Below are 8,422 nucleotides of genomic sequence, written 5' to 3'. Positions count from 1 at the left end.
TGCAGCGTTCGCCCCTAATTCCCAATCGAACATGGTTGAACAAGCGGTCACGTGCTCCTGCGTACACCAGTCACCTGGTCACCGTGCCTGCAGGGTACAACTTACAGCCTGTTTTGACCTTTTTTGGGTGCAGTCCTGTCACTCGAGTTGAACCTTGGTGTGAAAGTTGTCGCCTGCTGGCGTGGTGACCAGGTGATTTTGGCACCCAGGAGCACGTGACCGCTTCTTCAACCATGTTCGATTGGGAATAAATGAGGAACGCTGCATCGCAGCCTTTTCGGACCAAAACCAGTCGACTCAGCGTCCAAAAGACTACAACATATGGGCCAATCGCGGTCATCCGTGCTTTTATAAGAACGAAATGGCGCTTTTAGTGACATTTTGCATACAAATCCCCATCTAGTAGGGCGCAGTCACCCAGTTTCGGTGGAAGTGCGCGAGTTCGATTGGGATTCAAGTAGGAAGGGATCGTCTCAGCTTCCTCGGACCAAGACCATTCGACTCAGCACCCCGAAGACTACAACTGGTGAAATTTTTAATTTTTGCCTTAACTTCCCCTTTAAAATATACAGTCTTCTATTGATATCGTTGTTGCCCTTTGCCATCGGGTTTGTAACAGTTGGATAGCAACTGAATTTCTGTTCCTTCAATGTGGATGAGAAGAAAAAATGATGCGGCAAAAGCAAAAAAATGATGCGGCAATAGCAAAAAAGTGATGCGGCAATAGCAAAAAAAGGACTGCGGCAATATAGAAACCTGTGTAACGGCTCCTGTGCGACTTTGCATGTAACGCCCTGCGTGCGGCAAACATGTGCCAATGTAACGCTTCATGGCCTCACTGCGGCAACATATATTGCCCGTACGGTAGATACAAAAGTCCAAAACAGGTACAGAAAAAAGAAGACATCATGCGAAAAGAAGATAAAAACTAGTGTGCTGATACCACATGCGCACAGATGCCCACCCCGTACCCCGCTTCCGTCAGCAGCAAGGGCACAGATGCCCACCCCGTACCCCGCTTCCGTCAGCAGCAAGGGCACAGATGCCCACCCCGTACCCCGCTTCCGTCAGCAGCAAGGGCACGGAATGCCTCCAGATCTACTTCAAGTGCTTGACAAGGAAAGTCCAATCCGCTTGGCATCATCTTGTAGTAGCATTTGTAGCGTATGTCTTGGTCGTCCCCTCCAGCCCACTGGACCAGGCGTATGTCTTAGTCGTCCCCTCCAGCCCGCTGGACTAGGCTCTGCCAAGTACACTCCCATGGCCAGCGGTGGTGGTGAGTCAGCCGGGAGCCGGAGGCCGTGCCCAAAGAGCCTCCACCCACCTCTCAAGTTGATCATACCGAGAGGAACCGCGCCGGTACGCTCATAGAGCCTCTCGTTCCTGATCCGATTCGGGAACACGATGCCGATTAGCGCCCGCAGCTGTTTCTCTGTGGAAGGCCTCAATACGGCTCAGCTGCTGTTTCGTTGGTGCCCATGCTGCAGCAGAGCACAGGGAGCACACACTGTGACAAAGGCATTTAAAGCCGGATGCGGAGATCCTCCGAAACTAGCGACCTATGGCTATGGATCCACAGCGTCCTGAGTGTACCAAAGGCAACAGTTGCCAGTTGCTGTAGTCGTAGCATATCCTCGGGACCCGAGTTTCTTGGTGGTTCGCCACTCCTCCTCGATGTGATCAGTGTGCCACTTGATGTGCGTGTGCTCTGTTTTTGACTTCTTGTCTCATTTACTTTTAAATCCTATTCGAGAAGCCTGTGGGATATGGCTGGAAGGAGGGTCCTCAGAGAGAGAGAGAGAGAGAGAGAGAGAGAGAGAGAGAGAGAGAGAGAGAGAGAGAGAGAGAGAGAGAGAGAGAGAGAGAGAGAGAGAGAGAGAGAGAGAGAGAGAGAGAGAGAGAGAAGGGAGGGAGGAGAGAGTGAGAGAGAGGAGGGGGAGGGGAGCTAGATAGGTAGGTAGGTAGGTAGGTAGATAGATAGAGAGAAAGACAGAAAAAAGAGAACACCTCTGTACACTACAGAAGAGTGCCGGTTATCAACACCAGGGTGACCCCATGGGGGCGCAGTGCTGAGACAAGGTACCGTGGCAGTTACACACCCATCTGAAGCAGAACTATTCCCATCTGTTTACATTGTTCCTCGCTCTCTCCTTGCAGTAACACGGGAATAATACACACTCCTGTCCCTAAAAACCTACTGACATCCATAGGGATAAGGCTTGACGCCAACATAATAATATTATGCATGTTGCTCACCTGTAGTGTAGCAAATACATGTACTCCCCTTGCCCTTTCAATATGGTACAACCAGGCATTTCGGATAATGAACTCCTTGGGTAGTTGGCGTTCGGATAAGATTCACAAAGATTGTGCAAAGGAGATTGACATGCTAGCAGACCGCTGATAAACCAGTGACAGCGGAGTGCTGTGGAGTGATTCGGTGGACAAGCAGCAAGCGTGATTGCACGATGCATATTACGTAGCATCCCTGCATGGCGCAAAACCGCATTGCGAGAAGAAGACATGGCACTAGCTGCAGATCACAAGCAGCCTACCTGTAGGCGAAAAGATTAAAAATTAATGATCTGACGATCCAATAGCATGTGCAGCGCAAATTGCAATTCACCTTGAGTTTTGGCTGTGCACCCACACTGTAATTATTATGATTTCGAGGGCCATGGAGCTAAAGCTTCATGAATAACATGCTGAGCATCCCTACATGAAAACGAATTAATAGAAATCCAATTCAAACACATTCTCGAAAAATAGTGGACTTTTGTAAAGGTGTATTTGAAATAGTAAGATGAAAAGAGATGTTGAAACAGGCATCTAGGGCTGGTTTCCAGTCGCTGAAAACTAAAAGAGAGAGAAAGACAATAATTATAAGTTACTTTCGAAAAGGAGATTTATTATCTAAGGAAAACGTGATACTAAAAAGGCACTCCGTATTCTTGAAGGCTGTCCGCAATCCAGACTACTGTAGCAGCTATCCGCGTGGAGGCACTGAGTAGATACTTTGAAGTAGTCTCATCTGGCATGCACAGGGCTTGCAAAGGTGCACTGCAACCATATACAATACTGAAGCTATCACCACGTGTATCAAGCCGATGGAGACCAGCGTAAGTGTGTGCCGCGGTCAGCAATGCGCACTACGATCATGTGCTATGCCGATGTTGGCACCACTGTACTTGAAGACGGCGTGTATCAATGAAAAGATGACGGCCGATGGGGGCCAAGGGTAGAAGTGTGCCGCAGTCAGCGCCGGCACAGAAATAACAAAATTTAATCATTCTGCAAACGAAATCCTGCCGGCCGCAGCAATGGGCCACCAGAACTACGTACGGCTTGACAGGGCTATCTAGCCTGCTATGCGTGCCAGGGCTGATGCCAGGGCTGATGCCAGGGCTGATAGCTGCTATGCGTGCCAGGGCTGATGCCATGGCTGATAGCTGCTGCATAGAAACAGCTATACATAATATAGACAGCTAGGTGTGAACCTGCCATAAGATATATAGCGAGTTTGGTTACGGTAGATGCCACACCAGGTTTGGAGGTCTACACTGAATCCGATGACCTTGGCTTTGGTCTGACCAGGGTCGAAGCAGGTGTTCTTCCACGCACGATTCTTGTTCAGTGTTTACACGGCTACTATTGAAAATGAGGTGTCGGTATAGTACAGGCCCACTAGGATTCTCACCTTGGGCGGTATACCCGTCCATCGAAGGCTAACAGGTTCTCCATCGTGTGTCCACTGCATTTCAAACACTCCCTGATTGCAGTCGATCAGCAGCGTGAAGTCAACCTTATTCGGCCACTTCTCAGCCCTCGCCTTTTGCCCATACACGTTCCCATTTGAACCGACTCCGCAGAGGCCGTCTGTGCGCCTCAACATGGGTAGTTGTTTACCAGTACTGTCAGGTACAATACCACACAGGGGATATATGCCGTTGCGCATGGTCGCACGGTTGCAAGCAAACTTGAGTCGCACATGCAGGTTGCCAGTTATAGGAGTTGAGTAGGCGTTCCTCTGTGCTCCCTCGTCACAGCACGTAGCCACAGTCCTGGCGCCATTAAACTGCAATACACATTCACATGCCTCGGGATCAAATTGAAGTGTGCGCTGGATCTGCAGAGGTCTCATGTTGCATAGCTTCATTTCACCATACACTACTGTGATGAAGTGCTTTCCAGGTGTTTTCGCTCGACATTGCCATTCACCTGGGCCTGCCGCGTTCGTCACTTGAACCGGCGCAGCAGTTTGATCACATACAGCCGACCGGGCAGATGACGTGTCCCTCGGTTCCTCGGGTCCAGATATGCTGAACGATACGTTCCGGTAGAGTGGCGATGACTTTGCAATCACGGTCTTGTACCCGCTGACCAGTGAAACAGACACGGTGAACTGTTCACCGGCCTCCGCAGTCTCTGGGGCTTGCACGGTGCTGGCATTCGGGTCCATCTCGCTAGCATCAAACACACAGCCAATCTTGCCAATATCCTCTACGGTCACATTGCCCGTGAGCTGAGTGCACATCAAGTCACATCCAGTGCTTACTTCCGCAAGGTCTTCGGCAGCAGTAGCAGATATCTCCGTCGTCTTTGAGACGATCCAACGACAAACTCGCACTGCAGCGTAGTCTCCGTCACAACTAGCAGCTACTTCTTGAAGCTTGTCTAACACTTCAAGGCACCCGGTTAACTTGGTTTGGCAATTCCCTATGGGAAGACATTTCTGCAATTGAAGCTGATCAACATCACCGAGCAATTTCTCCATTTGTGTTTTGAGCCGCTCAATCTTCTTGCCGAATTCCTCAGTGATTTGCTTAGAAAGCTCAGCTGCTGAGTCTTTAATGCCATCCTGCATGGTTTGCAGCATTTCCACTTTGTCGGTGATTGTTTTGCGGCAGCCTCCGTGGCTTGTTTCACTGCACAGCGCCTGGATCTGCTCTCTGCTCTCCTGGGCAGCTCCTTGGATTGTGACCAGCGCTTGCCCGTGCTGGCCATGTGTGGTCTGTCTCAAGCACACACTGCAGGCCACATCTTCACATGCCCTGCAGTAGTGTGTGATATTCTGCGTCACATGTACTGGACAACGGCTGCTGCTGCTGCTGCCAAAGCCATGCGCTGCTGCAAAGGCACCACCACTGCTTCCATCGATTCTGCCGTTCGCAGCAGATACAACACGATGGTGTGCGAATTTTCTTTTCTTGACGTGAGACGCAGCATGTTCCTCGCACAAGTCCAGCGAACAGTCTTGGCACACGCTGGTAGCTAGCGTGTCTCCCGTGCAGTTGTCGCACGCAATCTGCTCGCCCTCCTCCTGCAGGTCCTGGCGTCCAGTATCACCTGCCCTAGCCTCTGCACCGCTCGAAGGCCGGCAAGTGGGCAGGGTAAGGTAGTGCGATCTTCCTTGCCCCGGCGATGGAGTGATAGCCTGGCACCGACGGCATTTGATACAGTTGTCCTCCAGTCGAATGAGTTGTTCCAGACAGTCCGTGCAAACAGGATGCAAGCATTGAAGTAGCTTGTAGCGCTGGGTCAGTTCTGACTGGCAAGAGGAGCAAGCAGAGCACGACGCCATCTAACCATGGAAGCAGTGTCCGCGCCGCAACTACCAAAACGAAAATTCTAATGTCTGGAAGTAACGACAATTACGTTATAATTATGCTGGTCTGACATTTTACATGATTGTTTAGCTAGCCTTGTTGAGTAAAATTAAAAATCTAATGCTGAACAAGTAGGCCAGGCCAGGGGCCATCCGTAAATATAGATATTTTTTTTATTAATTTTAGAAACGAAAACTAGTCGTTTAGGGGGGAGGGCTAGGCTAGGGGGGTACCCCACTTTAATTTAATAGCGCCTGTTCGTTTCTCGAAAATATCGATGCACCGTTTGTATGTATATGTGTTGGCAGTTGGCACGTCCAGAAAAGAAAAAATATCGATACTATGCATCGTTTGTATGTGTTCGTTTCTGAGAGAGGGGGGGTTGAAGAGAAACGACTAGTTTTCGTTTCTAAATAAATATCGGTATTTACGAATGGTCCCTAAACTACTTAGTTACATCAAAAATTAATGCAAAGGCTAGGCCCATGGCCCATGCTGCACTAGCACTGGCAACTGCGGTCGAGTTGCTCGGACTTTTAGGTGGAGTGCTGGTTTCTTCAGTTTGTTTACTACTATACTATACTACAAGTACAGTTTGTATGATTTTTATGTAAACCTTGTTTGACAGTCACGTTACGCCTTGATGGCTTGAACATTCTGTGGAGCATGGACCCTGGCCTGCTAGCCTTTACTTGATACACTGATACAGCTACTGACTAAGCTCAGTAGCACACAGTCAGTACCGTAGTACACAGTAGCGGGATTGTAATTTTCAAAACACGCACATCCACAATACCCACCCACACCAACGCACGCAAACTGTCCTGTTGAGCCACTGCCACAAGGGCTAAGTGGGCCCTGAAGTGAAGGGGCAGTAGAGCCTAGACTAGAGGGAGAGAAGGAGCACGCCACCTGATGGCGCATCAGATGCAGGATCAGATGGAAGCGGCATGAACAGACTCAGGCATTCTTTGTGATATTAAACTAATATTAAAATATTAGTAGCAGTGATGAGGCTTCCTGTAGCTTCATTCATAGGAAAAAAAGGTTTCAGTGCAGATTATTTTGCCGAAACGTTGTAAAAATTGATTGAGAAGTGAGTTCGAGTTTGCAGAGTGAATGGGAAGAGAGCGAGTCGGCTCTGGAACCTTTTTTTTCCTATAAATAATATTAATTTATTTAGGATGAGTTCAAAAAGAACGAAACAGCATGCTGTCCGCAGATTGAGTATTAATTTATTTATACAAAAGAAAATGAACCAAGGAACTACAAGTTACGCCATAATGTCCACTAACACCACCAGTTACTAAACAATCAGCTCATGCGATAACATTGCACGACACTGACTGACGGTATTGACATTCTACAACTAACTGGCTAACAGCTCTAGCACATCTTGGATGCGCACTCCAACAGCCTTCCAACTTGGAAGGCCAGTTCTAAGTCATAGAAATAACATAAGGAGGGAAAGGTGAGCGCAACCAAGATAAGCACGAGCTGAAAGTCTCAGCTGTGAAGGACGTTGGAGTTACCGTATTTCCCCGTAAGTTAGTACGTACTAGTTTCGAACTTAGCAGCCACATGAGTACTAACTTTCGGGGGTGGTACTATCTTTCGGAGAGTACTTTTTTATCGGGGGTAAATGACACGCAGTGGGAAGCCTGCGCAACTCTAGTGTCCGTGCATATGATGTATGTACTGTACGGTGTCTGTACATGTAGGACGGGTACGAACTTACTATCTTTCGGGCGGAACTGTCTTTCGGGGTGATAACCTCGGCAGTGGAAAGTGTATTTTTTATAGGGGGTACTAAGTCATTGGGGAGAACTAACTTACGGGGAAATACGGTAGTTAGTTGGTGTTAGTGGACATTATAGCGTAACTTGTAGTTCCTTGGTCCATTTTCTTTTGTATAAACTAATCCTTGGCTCTCCATCAGAGTCCAAATTGAAATAATATTAATCTTCATCATAGGTGTTGGGGTGTTGAAAGTGTATAAAGGGAAAAGTAGATACCTAATCCGAAATAGCCCGGCATGATGGCGGATAGTGCTGGCAGAAATTGGTACTTTTTCTGGTAAGCGTCACACATTCAAGTGTTTGGTGAAATTGCCGCCATAAGCTACCCTGCTTTGTATGGTTCTGCATTTCAATACTTTGAAGTACGTTTTTAGCGGAATGATACAAGCTGCCAAGTTTTCAAGCATTATCCGCCGAGACCTAATTCAGCAATAATAACTGAGCCATCCCGTCCATCATTGGATATTTCACGGAAAGTAGTTCAAAGTACAGTACAGTACAGAGTTGACTTCTGAAGCCAGACTCGAACAAATCCTTCTGAACGAATGTTCCATGTTCAGTGTACTTTCAGCAGGAGAGCAACTGAGCACAGTCAGTGTTTCGACACCATTGACAGACATGATCAGACGGTTTTTTGTCGATTCGACACCCGTACTTCTACCATTAATTTTGACCATCAAGTTAGTTGACCATTATTTCGACTTCTAGTAGTAGTAAGTTCTACACACACACGCACACACGCACACACACACACACATTTGCGTGCGCGCGCACACACACACACACACACACACACACACACACACATCACACACACACACACACACACACACACACGTACACACATGATCAGGCTATGTTCATACTGAGTCAGTCTGCGACCACCGACATCAAAACAGGCGGTGGCACTTCAACTAAGTTACTTCAAGATAGCACATGGCAGGGAGCTTGACACCGATCCGGCCGACCTGTCCGTGCACTATGACAGTATGGGCATGGCGCACAGGCACAATGATT

The sequence above is a fragment of the Sycon ciliatum genome, chromosome 4 (assembly GCF_964019385.1).
Source record: "Sycon ciliatum chromosome 4, ocSycCili1.1, whole genome shotgun sequence".
NCBI classification, from domain to species: Eukaryota; Metazoa; Porifera; class Calcarea; order Leucosolenida; family Sycettidae; genus Sycon; species Sycon ciliatum.
This window is presented reverse-complemented; position numbering follows the sequence as displayed.